Consider the following 17,691-nt stretch of genomic DNA (forward strand, 5'->3'; position numbering starts at 1 on the left):
AGGAGGAGGAGAAGAAGAAGAAGAAGAAGAAGAAGAAGAAGAAGAAGAAGAAGAAGAAGAAGAAGAAGAAGAAGACAACAACGACGAAGGGAGAGAGGAGGAGGGGGGAGAGGGAAACATGAGGGAGAAGGAGGAGGAAGAGGAAGAGAATGAAGAGGAGGAGGAAGTAGAAAACCATAAAAGGCAGAAAGGTGTAATAGAGGAAAAAGCCATGTCCTCCTCTCTTCCTGATTCCTAGGAATCTTTGTTGTAGAGGGACTATGTGCACTTGTAGGTTTTGGGTTTGTTCTAAGCTACTCAAGTGTCAAAGGGTTTGTGGGAAACACTGAGGAGAGGAGTGATCCTGCATGCAAATAAAAGGGAGAAAAAAAATCTAATGTAGCTCTTGAACTTGGAGGATCTGACTCAACACTAACATATACACAAATAAGATTAGCTGAATGAGCCAAGCACTATTTTTTTTTTAACTGTGAGCATTTCATCCTTATATTCAGCAAATTGTTGGGTAAACTATATTACATCTTTAGCTTTCTGTAATTATAGTATTACTGTTATGTACTTTTGAATTCCATAGCAATTTATTTCTAGAAATGCTTTGTAAATTAATGTGATGCTAACTAGGATGTAAGTTCAGAAAAGACTCCTTAGATTTCTAAAATGAAAATCCAACTCTTCTCAAACCAAAGCATGTCTTTTAAGCAAACAAAGCAAGAAGACACCAACCTGGGTAAATATGAGGGCTAACAGATGGCTCCTGTTCTATGTGAAATATTATCCTCAAAGAAATATGCATTTTTAATATGAAATCCTCCTTGCCAAAATTGGAGGATCAACTGGAGGGAGAAGACAACTGAGATTTCTCTCTAAAAATTCATTTAACATATTGTGACCCAGGATCTGGAACAATATGTGTGGGGACAGGAGGATTTATTTCATAAATACTTTTATACATTTTTTTTGTCAGATTAGCTAGTGATAATATAGGAAAAGAGAGAACAATGAGTGATAAAGGGCTGGCATATTTTTATTGTTTCTACCCTGAAGGGCAGAAGGAAAGAGAAAGGAAAGGAAGACAGGAGAAAGGAAATGTTTGATCATACTGTCTAGAAGAGAAGAACTATCATAAATGAATTGTACCTGCATCAAAACTATACTTTAATCACTGTGTAGCTCAAGGTGATGAAGGTAGCCGATATATTTTTAAAAGCACAAAATATTTCTATAGCAACCTAAAGAGCAAGACAAACAAAGTATATTTTTTGACTTCCAGAAGTAGTTCATACATATTCATGCTCCTTTAAGTCTTTCAAATGAGTAAATAACAGGCAGTTTTATAGTAATTACTGGATTCCAATATTTATAGAAAACTGACCACCATGAATACATAATTATTCTATTATGTCCACTCTAATAAATAGAAAGACTATTTATTAATTTAACATGACACAAAATTTTGGGTTTTTTTTCTTTGCCTTATAGAAGTCAACTGAAACACTTGGTGAGGAAACATGTGGGTTGAATTTCTATCTTAGAGAAACGATATCTGTGTAAGATGAATATACTTAGTTGTGATGGAAGTATACAGAAATGCATAACCTACATCAAACAGATGTAATAAAACCAGATTTGACTTAAAATGGAAGGATTTAATAAAGTAACGTTATAGACATAAATACACTTATTATTCTCACAAATTTCACTCGGAGAACCTGAGTATTTGTAACAATATTTACCCAGGTCTTCATAAGAGTAATTGCGTATTTGACTGTGTCACTTATTCTTGATAGACTGATGGGAACATTGTGATTACTATCTTGAATGGTAGTTGGAAAACTAACAAAACACAATAAAAATTATTTTTCTTAGATTATTTTATGAAAATGAAATAAAATAAGAGTCATTTTCATATATTACTACATAATTAAAATTGATGCATATGTATTTGTTAAAACAAAACAAAACAGGATTCGTATATATTTTCAGAAAGAATGTTCTAGTTATTTATGTCACATATAGTAGATTTGGCAAATGGAGATTTTAGAAAAGCTGAATAAAACAATTCACACATTTTTTCTTAGTATGTCAACAACTAACTACTAACACTCACACACCACTTGCTGTGTGCCTGCCACTGTTCTTAGTGCTTTACATACATTAATTCACTTAATTCCATGATACAAGCTTCAGGATTATATTTATGTTTAGGTGAAGACACTGAGTCATGGGGTAACATTACACCGCATGGCTGAACTAAAATTCAGGCCTCTGCGGACTAGTCTGAGTGCTTAACAGCTATGCTATAGCACTTCTCACAGCACAGTTTCAATTGATCAAAGGTAAAGCAGAAGACAGAAATGGAACCAGAAGCGGCCCAAAGATACAATAACTCCACACTAGTTCCAAACGGGAAAACAGAGGTTTATGACAACATACAAACCTACAGATTTCTATTAAAATTCCTTGACATTGTCTCCTTCTTTGACTATAATCTTTGGACTAAAATAAGCTTCAAAGTACTATGATTAGCTCCATGTTACATATAAAGAAACTAAGCCTTAAGATAGTTAGTCAACGTACCCAAGATTATACAGTAAGTGCCAGAGCTCAGGTTTAAAATATGATGACAGAGCAGTGAGTACTCTTAACCATGATAATATACACTTTTTGCAAATAATTTCATCTTTCTGATTCTTGGTTTCTTCTCAGTGTGGGGGAAATACTATTTTAGAGTACCTTAATATTTCAGGCTGACATTTCTATGGTTACAAGTGTCATATATTTAATGGACACATGGAGGTGTTAGTTTTGTGGGGATCTTGCAAAGGAGAAGTATACAAATAGGCTTGCTAATCAAACTCATTTTTTTCCAGATTACCCACATGATATGCACCCTTCCAAATAAGTCTGGTATATAAAAATGAAGAGCCCAAATAACTGAGTCATGACATAGTTTTTAAATCTATTTATCCAAATAGAAAATATTGATCTTTTGAAAATATTATTTCCTTAAACATATTTAAAATGTAATTAATATTTTATCTTATTAGAGATGGCTGTGATCTAGAAGACCAGCATTCTACCAAGGTTTTGAATCTTATTTGGTGATTGTGGAGCTTAAAGATTTTGATCTAAGAGTTAAACTTTGTGTTAGATGCACAAATCATTTTTTTCCCTGTCTCTGTCCCACCTTAAATCTCTTACAATCTTCTTTATGTGTTTGAGAGAAAAATAATCATTGAAAATATGGAAATATTCCTGGAGTAGTACGGTGAGTCAAGAATGAGTAGTTGTTTTTCATTTTTCCAAAGTCAATATGAAATGTTCTGAATTCCTTAGAGAAAACGACAACCTCCTAAAAGCAAGGGCTATTATATCTTTAAGCACAAAATTTACTTTATAAATGCATGCAATGCATATTCACCATCCTATGGGAATGAAACTAAACATGTACACTAGGGAATTTTGTTTCATTTCGGCAGAAAAGTGGAATATTGATATGTATTCAAATTATTCATTATAAAAAAGTCTCCAAATAAGACTAGAAACACATATAACTCTCATAGTCAACATTGAAGAAAGTATTCCTATACACATTCTTTGATAAATGGTGCCAAAAGTTTCAGTTATTTGTCTCACTTATAGTAAAATTGCCAAGTGGAGATTTTAGAAAAGCTGAATTTAAAAAAAATCACACATTGTTTTAAATAACTTTGCAGTTGTCCATTTTGCTTATTCATCTGATGTATTTCTCTACTTATACATGCATATGGATAATCTCGACCCTTTCCTTTTTTAATGTTACACTTTGTTTTTTCTTTTCATTTAAATGTCAGAGCTATAGAGACATCCATTCCATTACTAGAGGACCAGTCATAATCACAGACTCAAATATTGCTAAGTTTTTATAAGACAAAGAAAAGAGTCATGAGGGCTTATTGTTTAACCATACAGAACAGGTGAAATCCTGCTGAGGCAAGTCACTATGACGTCACATTCAGTAATGTTTTAAAAATGTGATTAACATACTGGTCAAACCGATAATTCACTACTTTTTTTTAGCCACAGAAAAAGAATTATCATTGAGAAAGAAAAAAAGAGAGAGACATGAGATACAAAGTGTTTAGTCTTGTCTCTTTTAGTACGTCTATGAATTCGAGAGAGATAAAAATTATATTATCATTAATAATAGTAGCTAAATTTTTTAAGGGTTTATTATATATATAAGGGCTTGTGTTAAGACCTTTAAATGGATAATATAATTACATTTAATCCTTACAACAACCCAGTGAAGGATCTGCTCTGGAGACAAACATTTATAAAAAATAAAACTAAAACTGAAGTGAATTTGGCAATTTGTCTATGGTCTCACGACTTTCACCAAAAGAGTTGTGATTAGAATTCAAACCTGTTTGGATCTAAACTCTAAGCTCTATTACTAACTTTATTTTAGTTAATAACCATGTAGGTAAGTTAAATGTCTTTTAAATGACTAATCGTTGTTTCATAAGATATAGTGAGTTATGGCAAGTAGAAAAGAGTGACAGGTTCAAGTTACTGCCCTTTATTCAAATGTAGTTAGTGGAAAAGAGTTTAATGACATAAGACAGTATATGATTAAGCATAATACTGAGTGATAAAATAAGCAGTATGGACTTATTTAAAAAATAGTAAATGGAACACATTGACATATTTATTTGAGAGGGTACAGTGTTATAATATGTAAGTTACATCTCCTCTAACCATATAGAAACCTCAAAGTTTCAAAAAGCTTCGAAGAAATATGGGGGCTGAGGAATCTATAAAAACTGAATAAATGAATGAGTGGAAGGAAGGAAGGAAGAAGAAAGAAAGAAAAGAAAGAAAGAAAGAAAGAAAGAAAGAAAGAAAGGAGGGAGGGAGGGAGGGAGGGAGGGAGGGAAGAAGGAAAGAAGGAAGGAAGGAAGGAAAGAAAAAGAAAGGAAGGAAGGAAGGAAGGAAGGAAGGAAGGAAGGAAGGAGGTGGACCTTACACTAAATAAAGAATGTGCTAGAAAATAAAGAATTAGATACCTTAATTCTCTGCACCTGAAATCCCATCATTTCCCTGTCCCACCCACAAAGAAACTAGTGATCATGATATCGTCTTTATTACAACAGGACTGACAAATTTAGTAAATAAAACTACAGGATACCCAACTTTTAATTTCAGGTAAGTAGTAATTTGTAAAATTATTGTTAAGTGTTTGCCCTGCCTTACATTTTTGTTATAAATGACAATGAAATAACATTAAGGTAATAAAATAGAAATTACTCATTGTTTATCTGAAATTCTCATTTAACTGTGGGTCCTATATTTTATCATTCAAGCCAGTACTCCAATGCCTTGCCAATTTTACCTGCTTAGTTTTCCTAAATGTCTCCAATCCCCTCTGCACACTTTCTTCTACGTTACAGTAAAACAATGTTGGTAGTGATAGAAGAAAACTTCGAGAAACCATTTTTGAGTTTAGAATGGCTTTATAAAACATCATTCTGAATTAGGCTTGACATTTAATTGTGAAAAAAAGAATACAACTTTAATAAAATAATAATAAAGAATAGACATGAATTGAATGATACAGTATAGAAGGTTGTAAAAGCTCTGGGATGCAAGTTTATTTAGGCAAGTTCATGTAGAGGTTACATAATGTTATCAGAAATTCTCTTCTCAACTGAAGTAAAAGAGAGAAAGGAAGGAAAGAAAAAGGTAGGCAGCTAGGAAGAAAGGAAAGCAGGAAAGAATGAAGGAAGGAAAGAAGGAGAGAAGAACCGAAGTGAGAATAAATGTTGGGTTTGGGAAGGTGTTTACTGACTGTCTTATAGAGCAGCATTCTCCAATAAAAATACGATGCCAGCTGCAACTATAATTTTCAATTTTATTTTCAACACATGAACAAAATGAAAAGAAACAGGTAAAATAGTTTTAATCAATAGCCTATTTAACCAAATATATCCAATATATTATCATTTTAAATTATAATCAATATAAAAATTATGAATAAATGTTTTACTTTTTTTGGTACTGTTAAAAATGCAATGTTTTTATACTAACTTTATATGTGAGTTTAAACTAAGCTTCACTTAAAGTGGTCTGATAGCCACACGAGGCTAGTGGTTACCATATCAGACAATGCAGCTCTAGAGAAACAATACTGTAACTGGAAACAAAATTTATACATAGGAGACTAAAAGTGGTGGGGAATGAAAGACAGTTGCTATTTAAAAAGTAGAGAATCTAATAAGAAGAGCTCTTAACAAATAGACATCAATGAGATTTATAACACTGATATTTCAGAATATCAACCTTTTTAACATAAAGAATAACCGCAAAAGTGAAATACTATGTACAGTGACTAGTTTAACTGAGTAGAACATTTACCAATTTTCTTTACTTATTAGATTGGCAAAAATGAAGAAATATGACAATATCAAGTACTGGTTAGGTTGTGGGTCAACCTGAACTCTTATACACATACCGTAAATGAAATTGAAAACTGATTCCAACTTTGAAAAATCATTGAATATGATTTTAAAAATTTAAAGATACTCTTACTATAACCCCAGCAGTCCCATCCTTAAAACAGGTCACTGCACCTCTTGCGGGAGGCTTCTTGTACAATTTATTTTGCTACGTCAACTCTCTTTCCCTTCAAAAACTTTAAGCACAAATGCCTTCTCTCTGCCTCTGTTCATGTTTTTCCCCTTTCTCTATGCTCAAATCCTATGTATATTTGAGTCAAGGTAGTCCATAAAAGAAGTATTCATTTATCCAAAATTATCCAAAATTATGTAATGCGTAATATGTAATCTCACATCTTTGGAGAAAAACAGTAGACTAGATAAACATGTCTCCTACCCCTGTGCTTTTTACACACACACACACACACACACACACACACACATACACACACACTTCCCATTCGAGACTCTAGGATTCTATACATCACAGCCTATGTTTGATTTATCATTTCATCATACTCAGTTGGTAGCCAAGCACCTCATTATGCTATTATATTAATAGGGCGTGAATAAATGCTACCAGCTGAACAGACATGAGCAGTCATCAGTTGCTAAATGTCTTTCTCCTGCACTGGAAGGCTGTAGTGCCCCAAAGTGAGTTTGGGCTGGATCCCCTTTGCCTTCCCCACCATCCCCTTCCCTGCACAAAAGCCTGATTGCCCCCCTAAGCTTTCTCTATACTGACAATTTTGAAGGACGGGGGCATTTTTCATAAGAAATCACTGTGACACTTTCACAGACCTTGAGAATGTGAAGGTAGATTATAAATCAAGGTTAGGGACATGCCACTTTCAGTCAGTGTAAATATGTAGAGAAAACATATTGTTTATGCTGCTTGATTGAGTAATAGCAACATTTTAAAGATGCATAGGGTACAAATAATTGACGTTTTTCTTTGTTACAGCAGTACTTTCTTCTGTGTGGTTCTCTGAATTTCTAGTCATTTATACAGGATTTTTTAAAACTAGTAATGTGTTTTCTAGAAAATTGTCAAACTCCCGTTCCATGGTAGTAAAACCACCTTTTCAGAAAGTTGATGCTAAGTTGTACACACATGCAGGTTGTCTGTGAGACTGCCTATGCCTCCCAAAACACAGAGGGAGGATTTTCATCTTTTTAGAATGTTTGTGATGTTAGACACCAAAAAAAGAAAAAAAAATCAAAACCAAAAAATAGTGCTCTTTTATGTTATTTTTTAAAATTTCATTCCCTTATAACTGAAGTTTAACTATTTTCATATGCTTATTATTCTTTTGTAGTTCCTATACTTTGAAATTTCTTTACCACAAATGACCATTAAAAAAAAGACCTGAGTGTTTTAAGAATTCTTTAACTTCTGTGCTTTTGAAAAGTACTTCCCCAGTTTTTTTATTTATCATTTTTGTTTTGCGAATAATGACTTTTTGATGTATAAACGTTTGTAAATTTTAATTCAAGTATATTGATCTTTCTCTTGGTGATTGTCTCTGTTGCTTTCATACTTTAAAAGTTTGTTGATGCTTAGAAGTCCACAGATCACAAAAAGTAATTATCCAAATTGTCATTACGTTATAAGGTTTTAGCTTTCCATTTACCCTACATTGACTTTCCATTAATCTATGATTTTAGCTTCTATGTTTTCCTCTTGAATTTATTTTGGTATATGATGTGAAATAACGATATAAATTATTGTCCCCTCTTAAAAACACTCAATATATTCAACTCTTATTTATTAGGTAAACCTTCTCTTGCAGATGATTGTGGCATTTTCTTATTCTATGTATTGAATTAGTATGCTTGCAATTACACGTATGTTTCTGAGGCTTCCCTTCGTTCTTATTTATCCTTCTGGATATTCTTGTGCATATGGCTGTTTAATGTATTGTGTTCTTTTAATAAGTTCCGAAATTTATGAAATGTTTCAATGTGCTTTAAATGCATTTAAAAATACATTTTAAAGCACATTTAGAGTCGTCTAAGTTTTATTAATCTTTTATGCCATGTTGACATTTTTAAGTGTCTGATTTTGAAGAGTGTCAGCATTTTAGATAGTTTTATCTTTTTTTGTAATTTTCTTCTCAACTGAGTCATCTACGTGTTTAATTATTAATGCTAAGGATCATAAACAAGTTTTAAAGCTTCTTTTGGCAATTTAAAACAATAATGATTTCTGTCATTATAAAATAGCATGTAGCCCTAAAAATAAACCTTCCTTCACCAAAGAATCATTATATTAAATTTTACTATCCTCCAACCTATAAAACAACTTAAAGTTTGACTTATGGATTTAAAATATGACCATAAACAGGTCACTTGAAACCTCTGGTGAGTCTAGCATCACCCTGGCATTCGTACAACAATGTTTTTGAAAACACTAACATGTCATTCTCCAATATTTTTCCAATACAATGATTGCCTATAGGGGTTGAGGAGTGAATGAAAAGAGCTCAGTGCCGATGCTCATTGACCCCCTATGGTCAGAAAAGAGTCATTGCTCTACATTTAGACCATTCCTAGGAACAGGGAAGAGTCGGGGGAAAGGTGTTGGGTGGGGAACAAAGCTAAGGAAAGGGAGCTAGAAGAGATGGGAATATGACAGGTGAGCAAGAGTGAATTGTAGAAGTGGGCATTTGAAAGGAAGAGAAGATATATTATTCCCAACACTCTCTGTCTTTCACAACTTCAGACATCAATGCCCACCCAGGAAAGGGAAGAGAATTAAAAAGTCAGGCATAGTATCTTGTTATGTAGATGTTTTATTCTAACAAGGAGTGCTTCATTTAAATATAATGCTGTTTGCTTTGTGCAAAACTGAAACTGAAACATTTGTAAAGGTTTCTTTGTAATGTTTCTAATCTATAATTTAACAGATTTGTTCCACCAGAATAAACATTTGCTGAATGTCATGGAAATGGTTTTGAAAAGTATAATGTCAGCAAGATCTCCTCAGAACACAACCGTTGAACAAGGTAGCACCTGTACGCTGAAGTACACAGACGTACCCACAAAACGGGCAATGTTTCACATACAGTCAGTGTCATAGCCATGGTTGCACTCTTTCACACGCTTTTCTTTTTTTCAGTTCTTAAGACATGCCCTCACACTTTCGCTCATCTTCTGTGGCAAGCAAGAGGCATTAATCACACAAGTCTACATGCCCATTTGTCCAGAATTGTTGCCTATGATCCATCCTTTGAATAACTTATACTCCTGACCTTTCTGATCAATAAGATGAACGATAAAGGCAAAGCCTTGTGGTTTACATCTTCGTAGAAGTTGCCATCTCCTCTGAGTAGTTAAAATAAATAATTCCTTTAGTGTTATTCACTGCCTCCTGCAAGCAATATTTGTATGTGTGTGGGCATGAGATGTACTGCATCTTCTTACCTTTGATGTTTGGTCTTGTTTTGGGGATGCTCTTTTGACAAGCTTTCAAAAGCCCCCTACTATGAATGTCGAATTAAGTACCCTTATGAATATGCATGAATATAAACCTCATATACTCATTTTGGTGGCTACTCACTGTGCTGGGTTGCCCTGGAAGCCATTCCAAATGGTTTTGATTTTGCGTTTGAGATTCTTAATGGTGGTAATTATCTGTTGCAGCCATGCAGTACCAAATATGATGCGTGTTAGAGATACTTTAAAAAATAATAATAAAAACGACTAAAGATGCTAATTCCCACATTTTAGTTCCTACAGGGCAATTAGCCCCTAGTAATGATGTTTATATTTATATGCAAATGTTTCAGGAAAAATGAATCTTAACAGAGACTTCATTTCATATCAATACGATTGGGGGATAAGAGAATTCCATCTGTCTGTAGAAAATGCCTGCCATTAACTCTACATGTAGCCTATTTCTGTAATAGAAACTATTTAATCTTAAGTAATTCATTCTTCATTTTGTGTTATTTTCCCTTCCTTCTGTTCTTTTATTAAGACCCTTAACTAATGTACAGTATGTGCAGCTCTTCAGGGCTCACACATAGGTGCCCTGCCACAGTTTCTTTTAAGCATCATCTGTTCTTTGAATTATTACCTAATATCCTCACCATTCCTCATTTTGGGATAATAATTGAGTAACCGGAGAAGGCTTCTCAGGGGACACTTGTTAATATTCTCTATCTTAGCGATTGCTACAACATGCAAGACAGAAATAGAATGAAGAAGCAAAGTTCTTCATTATAGCTATAGCTTTTGACTAGCCTCTGATCTGTGGGAGCTAGAGCTTACAGCTGTTGCAGGAACTCTCCATTCAGAGTTGGGGAACAGGCTCAGACTAGAGTCAAGCTCCTACTGCAATGCTCTTTTACACTACAACAATCTCTTAGTACAGAGGCTCCCTTAACGACAACTACTTTTATTCTGTACTCTTTCTTCCTGCAAGACATGTTAAACTATCAATTGATAATTCAGCTATTTAATGTCATTTGGTTTACTGGTTGCTTATCTTAGATGTTCTTTTGCAGAGAAATAAAGTGTACATCCATTATCTCATTTAAGAGTTGTTATTTGTCACATATTTTAAAGACAGAAAATATTAGGTTTTTTTTGTTTTTTTTTTAGCTGTCAGAAACAGAGAATCTCTGATACAATGTCACATAAAACAAATTGTGAAGTGAATACAGAACTGTAAAGGTCTACCCATTACTGTGAAAGCATCAGAGATTCAGTCGAGGATTATGAAAAAAAGGGGGGGGGAAGCCACAAAGAGCAGTAGAATAAGAAAATTGTGTCATATTTACATGACCTCTATAATAGAAATTCCTGAAGTATGGTAACAGGTAAAGGCAAGGGTAGCATTTGGTGAATATATTCTTCTTTACCAAATTTGGGTATATGGTAATCACCCACAACTTTCCATAGGGAAAGATGCACCCACTTGACATCTGCATATACATTTTCTCCCTTTAACCTAGAACAAACAAATAAAGAAGCCAACTCAGAATTTCTAGATAAAAATCAAATGACACAAATCACAACCTATTTCAAACCACAGATGCTCCCTGTCACTCAGAGTCAAAATCTAGAATGAAGGAATCTAGGAAAGGGGGAAATTCAGAATCCTGCCAGGGGAAAATCTCATTAGAATCTCTTGAGATTTATCTGTCACTCTGACAGGATAATTTGATTTTAAATTCCATCACTGCTAGCCCTAATTTTTAAAATTAAATTGGAAAAAAAGTGACTCCTCTTTCTCCCTTATAATGAAAAATGGGGTAATATAAATCAAAATCAAGGGTGCTATTAATCAAAAATTGTAAGAAAAAGATCTGAAAATTCTTAGGGTTTGAAAGAAGTAGAAAAGTTCCCCTCCCCTCATTCTCGCCCACCCATCACAGAACCAGAGGGAAGATCAGTTAAAAGAGGTTCTTTATAAGGTTCAGTTTAGAGAGACAAAAGTTTTCTTATCAATGCAGAATTGTAATACTTTCTCAACAAGTCTGATCTCTTTCAAAAGAGCAGCACTTATTCATTCCAACACAGAGCCCATTTAGCAGATAATTATAATTCAATCTTGAATAAGAGTTTTTCAGAGAGTAGACAAAATACAGTAAAATGTCATAAACATGCCCTTACTTTTAGGTGTAATAGTTAGCATCTATAATCGTATAAATCTTACAAAAGTCCAATCCCTTAGCATCCTCCATTTCAATAAAAGATGAAGAAACAAGTTAATGCCAGTGACGGATGAAAGTAATGCCACTTTTAGAAGCTGATCTACTTGAAGATCATCGCTTGCTTTTTCAGTCGTTTTTCTGTAGAGTGCCTCGGAATTCGGGGATTCTCAGTTCCATACTGATAATCAAACTACTCATTAAAAATAATAGAATTATATCCTGACCCAAAAGGGACAGAGTGCCATATCTTGAGAATTGCTTTTTACATTTTCAGGTGACACACTCTATATACTTTCTAAATATTAAAATTTCTAAAGAATGAAGGACTTAATGTCAACCTGCTTGTTAGGGAATCAGGTTCCTGAAAGGTGAGCAGGAGGATTTTTTAATATGAAGCCAAGAAGTCAGAGGCGCCTCTCTTTTAGCCTCTTCATTTAGCACAACCAGCTCTGCTTGGCAAACCTTCCAAAAGCGTTCCCTCTTGTAACATTTACTTTCCCTTTAGGGAGCTTTGTTTCTCACACCGGGTACCTGTCACACTTTTAGTCCTGTTTCCAAGCTTCTCCTTGCCACATTTCTTCTTCTAGGCAAATGAATGAAGAGACAAACTCTGCCCCATTACTTATTAAAACGTCATTGTGGCTTCTTAGGACATAGGCCAAGTCCAAAGAGTCTCCCTTTTAATTGAAAGTTAGCATCAAAATGTCTCATACAATTTTATATTTGTATATGGTTGAACATCACGATTCTCTTTTTTAAAATATATTATTTATTTCTGAGAGAGAGAGAGAGACAGCATGAGCATGGGAGGGTCAGAGAGAGAGGGAGACACAGAATCCGAAACAGGCTTCAGGCTCTGAGCTGTCAGCACAGAGCTGGACGCGGGGCTCGAGCCCAAGAACCGCGAGATCACGACCTGAAGCGAAGTCGGACGCTTGACCCACTGAGCTACCCAGGTGCCCCATCGTCATTCTCTTTGGACATCAAGGTATTGAAACATTAAGCATATTCATATTATTCAAAAATGATCACATTTTCTACTTCTTAGCCTAGCAGCTAGTCATTTGATATTTTCAATATAGCTTGTCAATATTTAATATGTGTGTACATTCATATATAAATGTGTGTGCATGTGTATTATATAAAATCTTATCAAAGTGGTAATGGTCTGGCCACCAAAATATGAATTAAGAAAATTTGAGTGACAGATGCGAATTAACTTTACTCCAACTTATCAAGAAAAATCAACTGTAATCATTTTAAATGATGATGTCTTACATTGTCCAGATTTTAGAAGCACGAGGAAGGCACCTACCTTACGAAGTTACTAAGATTCCTCTCTCATTCATGTGATTACTCAGGACACGTAACAATGCAGCTTTAGAAACAACTTCCCACCTGTTAAAAATTTAAAATTGAGATCTTTTTAATACAGAATAAAAAAAGGTACAAGTTTTATATTCACTTGATAAATTTTAAAAAATGTAAGTACACACACATCTGATTTGGGGTGTTAACACATCCTTTGCAAACTATTTTCTCTTTTCTATAAACAATTGCCATATGTAATAAAACACAAATGATGGAAAAGTACTATGAAAAAATTGCATAAAGATATATACTCTTAAATGACTTCATCAAAAATGTTCAGCTCTTGTTTTTAGGAACAAACTCCTCAAAGATTTCACCTTCACCCTGAATACAGCTGTGACAAGCCAGTCAAGGTCCACCGAATCCAATTAGAGAAGTTTTCTGAGGAAGAAATTGTGATTCTTGACAATATTAGGGCAAAATACTGGAAGCTGTTTTAACCTTAAGGACGGCAGTGGTAGCTACAGTCATCTTTAGTGTGAGGCTTAAAACTGTGTCATTAATCCATGAGAGGCCCAAAATATTTAGCAAGCTGTACTGGAAGCAGCCATTGGTCGTTCTACAAAATAGTCTATATTCTACTGGAGATCAGGGGAATGTTTAACAGAAAAATTCAGAGAAGGGGACAGAAAAGTCACTGTCATCTGACAGAACTTAAGAAGGGATGATGTTTTGTGAATGTTAGGTAAAGAACTTAGAAGATTTACCAATTCAGAGGTATAGGAGTTACTTCTTCATTCTATCAGTTCAATAAATACTGACAAATCTATCTCCTAAATATGTCTTTCTTTGTGTCTCTTATTACAGGTTTTCTGCCATTTCCTCCATTACCTAACTTGACACTACAGCAAAATCCCCCTAAATAATCACCCCTATGTAGGCCTCTCTGCAGTCCACTCTGCATTCTGCCAGAAGCACCTTCCCAAACATAAGTATGAATATGCAGGGGCACCTGGGTGCCTCAGTCAGTTAAACATGTAACTCTTGATTTCGGCTCAGGTCATGATCTCATGCTTACGGGATTGAACCTTGCAATGGGCTCTGTGCTGGGCATGGAGCTTGCTTAAGATTCTATCTCTCCCTCTCCTTTTGCCCCTCCCCCAAACATGCAGAAGCACTCACTCTCCGCTCAACCAAAAAAATAAGTAAAATTTAAAAAACATTCTAACCTTTGACTTATTTCACACCAACAGTTTTATATCCTGAGATCCTTAAGGAAAAATGAAATATTCTTCATGATCTGGCTTTTGATTATTTTGCACACTCATCTTTTGAGTGTCCATACCTTCCTTCCAGTTTATTTTGAGCCCCAGCAATATCAAACTCCATTTAATCTATAATCACATTTTGTACATGAGGTTCATTCTGCCTTTTAAGCCACCTAGAAAAGTTCTCTTCTTCCAAGTCCTGTTTTAAGATGTATCTTCTCAGATGTTTCCCTATTTTACCTCCCAAAGGAGTTAATCACCCTCTGCTCAAACATGCATCTATACCTGGATGTTAGTCACTCATCTCTTTACCTATCATCCCTCTTTGAATGTGTCTTTCAGTAGAAATCCCATACGTCATTTGGTTCTTAAGTGCCTCACACAGTACCTGATTTATACAAGAAGTGCATGGTGGACTGAGCATATAGATTTTTACTTTATTTCTCACATACTACATAAAATAAGAATTTCTTAATACTGGCCATTGCCAATCCTTGAAGACCTTTTGCACTTAAATTCAAAGCTGAGGTGGTTGTTGGCTCATGAGGCCCTAGTACTTTGATTCTGCAATTTCACATAGTATGTCTCCAAGTGACTGACTATATTAACTCACCTTCATCATACTATAGCCTCTCCCCCACCCCCACCTTCAGTGCTCAAAATCATCTCAAAAGGGCATTCTGGGTTCTTTAAAGCACGTTAAAATAAGAGTTACTGGAATCTTGTCCTCAGTTTTAACTGAATTCTTGCCATTCAATAAATAATTTGTCAGGGAAGCACGTAGCCTGCTAATAATTATAATATATTTATATTATATATTAATATAATAATTAAGTGACTGGCATAGATGGTATTTTTAGCAGTTCATGTGGCATTGTCAAAGAGAAAGAAAAAAGAAAGGAAGGAAGTGGTAAGGGAAGGAAGGAAGGAAGGAAGGAAGGAAGGAAGGAAGAAAAAGAAAGGAAGGAAGGAAGCAAGGAAGGAAGGAAGAAAAAGCAAGTTGCCTTATTCCTGTATGTCAAATGGCCACCCAAATATACATAGATAAGTTCAATATATAAATTTCTCCCTCCCTGGATTTAATCTCCATAGGTACTACTAGATAGATATTTGTTCCCATCAGGTTAATATTTTCACAGCTAATATTTGGTAAATAAAATCAATGAAACATCTGTGCTGGATTTTGTTTGTCAATGTTAGAGGAGGCCGGATGGAGTGAATTGCATAATTATACCAATCTCTTTACTTGCTATCACATGCTGGACATGAAGCTGTAATATCAATATAAACTGCATTTGATCAACATGCAGGAGGAATGCAAAGACACTCTCAGATTTTTCTAATGCTCTTTTCTACCTTTCAAAATTGAGTGGCTTTATATAATCCTCCTGAAACTTCACACCTCACACCCCTTCAAAGCCCGATGCTCATACATGGTAGCATTAAGGGAAGGATTATTAAAGACCCCCATTGGAACTGTGGCCTATTCATTTTCTGTGTAAACCACGGGGCTCCTCTGCAGACAGTGATGTGCCAACACGAACCCAAACAGCTGCTGTACTAAAGCTGCTCTGAGTGCAGGTGGGGAAACAGCTTGTGATATTAACAAGACTAGATCCTTCTTGTGGCTTTCTATAGCCTTTATTTAAAATACAGGAAAATGCTTTCAAAGACTTATTTATAACTGTATCAAGCACAGATTGCACCAACATTATGCTGCAATGAGCACATGTGTTATTCATACTGATATTAAGTATTTTTTTTCATTTTTGAAATAGCCAAAAAGAAAAAAAAATGTATTTCCTGAGGATGATTTCAGATAGGAACTACTAAAACTATATCAGCAAAGCAAATGAGTGAAAATAGATTTTTTGAAATTAAAAAGAAAAGAAACAAACAAAAAGATTCAGTGTAAACAGATAAATTGAGACATAAGAAACTAAATTTTTTAAACAAAGGTTTTATGGCTATCACAGCTGTCACAGGCCGGTTTTTTTCTCCTTCATATAAAGATCATAATTAAATTAGATTCAAATGTTCCACCTTGCCATAGACTTGTATTCTAATTTTTCTTTTTAACTCTGCAATAAAACTTTACCAGAGTTCTAAATATAGAAAGCTTATTCATCATTTTCCCTGAGCTTCTTTTAAGCTCCTACTGTGTATTACTGCTTTGTTATGTGTTATGACCAACATAAAAATATCCAAGCTTTGTGGCTGGATTTAAGGAACATATACCTCTTTGGTAAGGCAAAATGTTCATTAAGTGTCAAAAAGTGGCAATAATAGTAAGTTATGAGCCGAACGATGCAGTCTTAGCCAAGTAATAGATATGCAATCTTCAGACATGTACTTGGTCTCTGGCCTCAATTTACCCATCTGTAAAATGAGGATCAAAATATTACCTATCTTGTAGACTTTTCCTGAGAAATGAAGCAGATATCACAAGCAGAACACTTAAACACAATCGGCCACATAATAAGCACTCAAGAAATAAGGGTTGTTATTATACCATGGTAATTCATAAGAGCCAGGATACTTGGAGATGGCATGGATAAAGAGCTACACAGAAAAAAAAGATCTTTTACATTCAGAGCACTGGAAATAGTTTATTTAATAATTGAAGAGGAGAGAAAATGTCTAGGGTCTGGGAAAAACAGCACAATTATAAAACTGTGAATGAGCAAAGTATAGTAATTTAGAATGGAATAGAGTAATGGTAGACATATTTGAAAGGGAGGAATGAATTTGTACTAAAGCTTTATGTTAGATTGGTAAATAGATATCAAAGACGAATATCGATGAATAGAGGAAAGGTCAACATTCCAATGATTTCCTACCTAGTAGCATTTTTACTCAACCATTTTCCCCTATGGTAAGACAAATTATTTTTACTAAAGCAACCAATTTTATTTGACATTCAAATTATATTCATTCCCAGTTCAAACCTCTGAGTTGTCTACTTCTCTGTTC

At 34.5% G+C, this 17,691-nt stretch overlaps 1 protein-coding gene across 1 annotated transcript in view; it reads right to left on the reverse strand.

The window, feature by feature from the left end:
* Positions 1 to 17,691, reverse strand: part of TENM2 (teneurin transmembrane protein 2) — a 3,267,991-nt gene that overhangs the window by 2,240,060 nt on the left and 1,010,240 nt on the right. The window contains exon 7 of the mRNA XM_077757352.1: positions 13,455 to 13,537. The gene's annotated coding sequence lies outside the window, so the exon portion shown is untranslated. The remainder of the gene's footprint in view (positions 1 to 13,454; positions 13,538 to 17,691) is intronic.

Source organism: Crocuta crocuta, unplaced genomic scaffold, assembly GCF_008692635.1.
Source record: "Crocuta crocuta isolate KB4526 unplaced genomic scaffold, BGI_CrCroc_1.0 scaffold131, whole genome shotgun sequence".
NCBI lineage: Eukaryota > Metazoa > Chordata > Mammalia > Carnivora > Hyaenidae > Crocuta > Crocuta crocuta.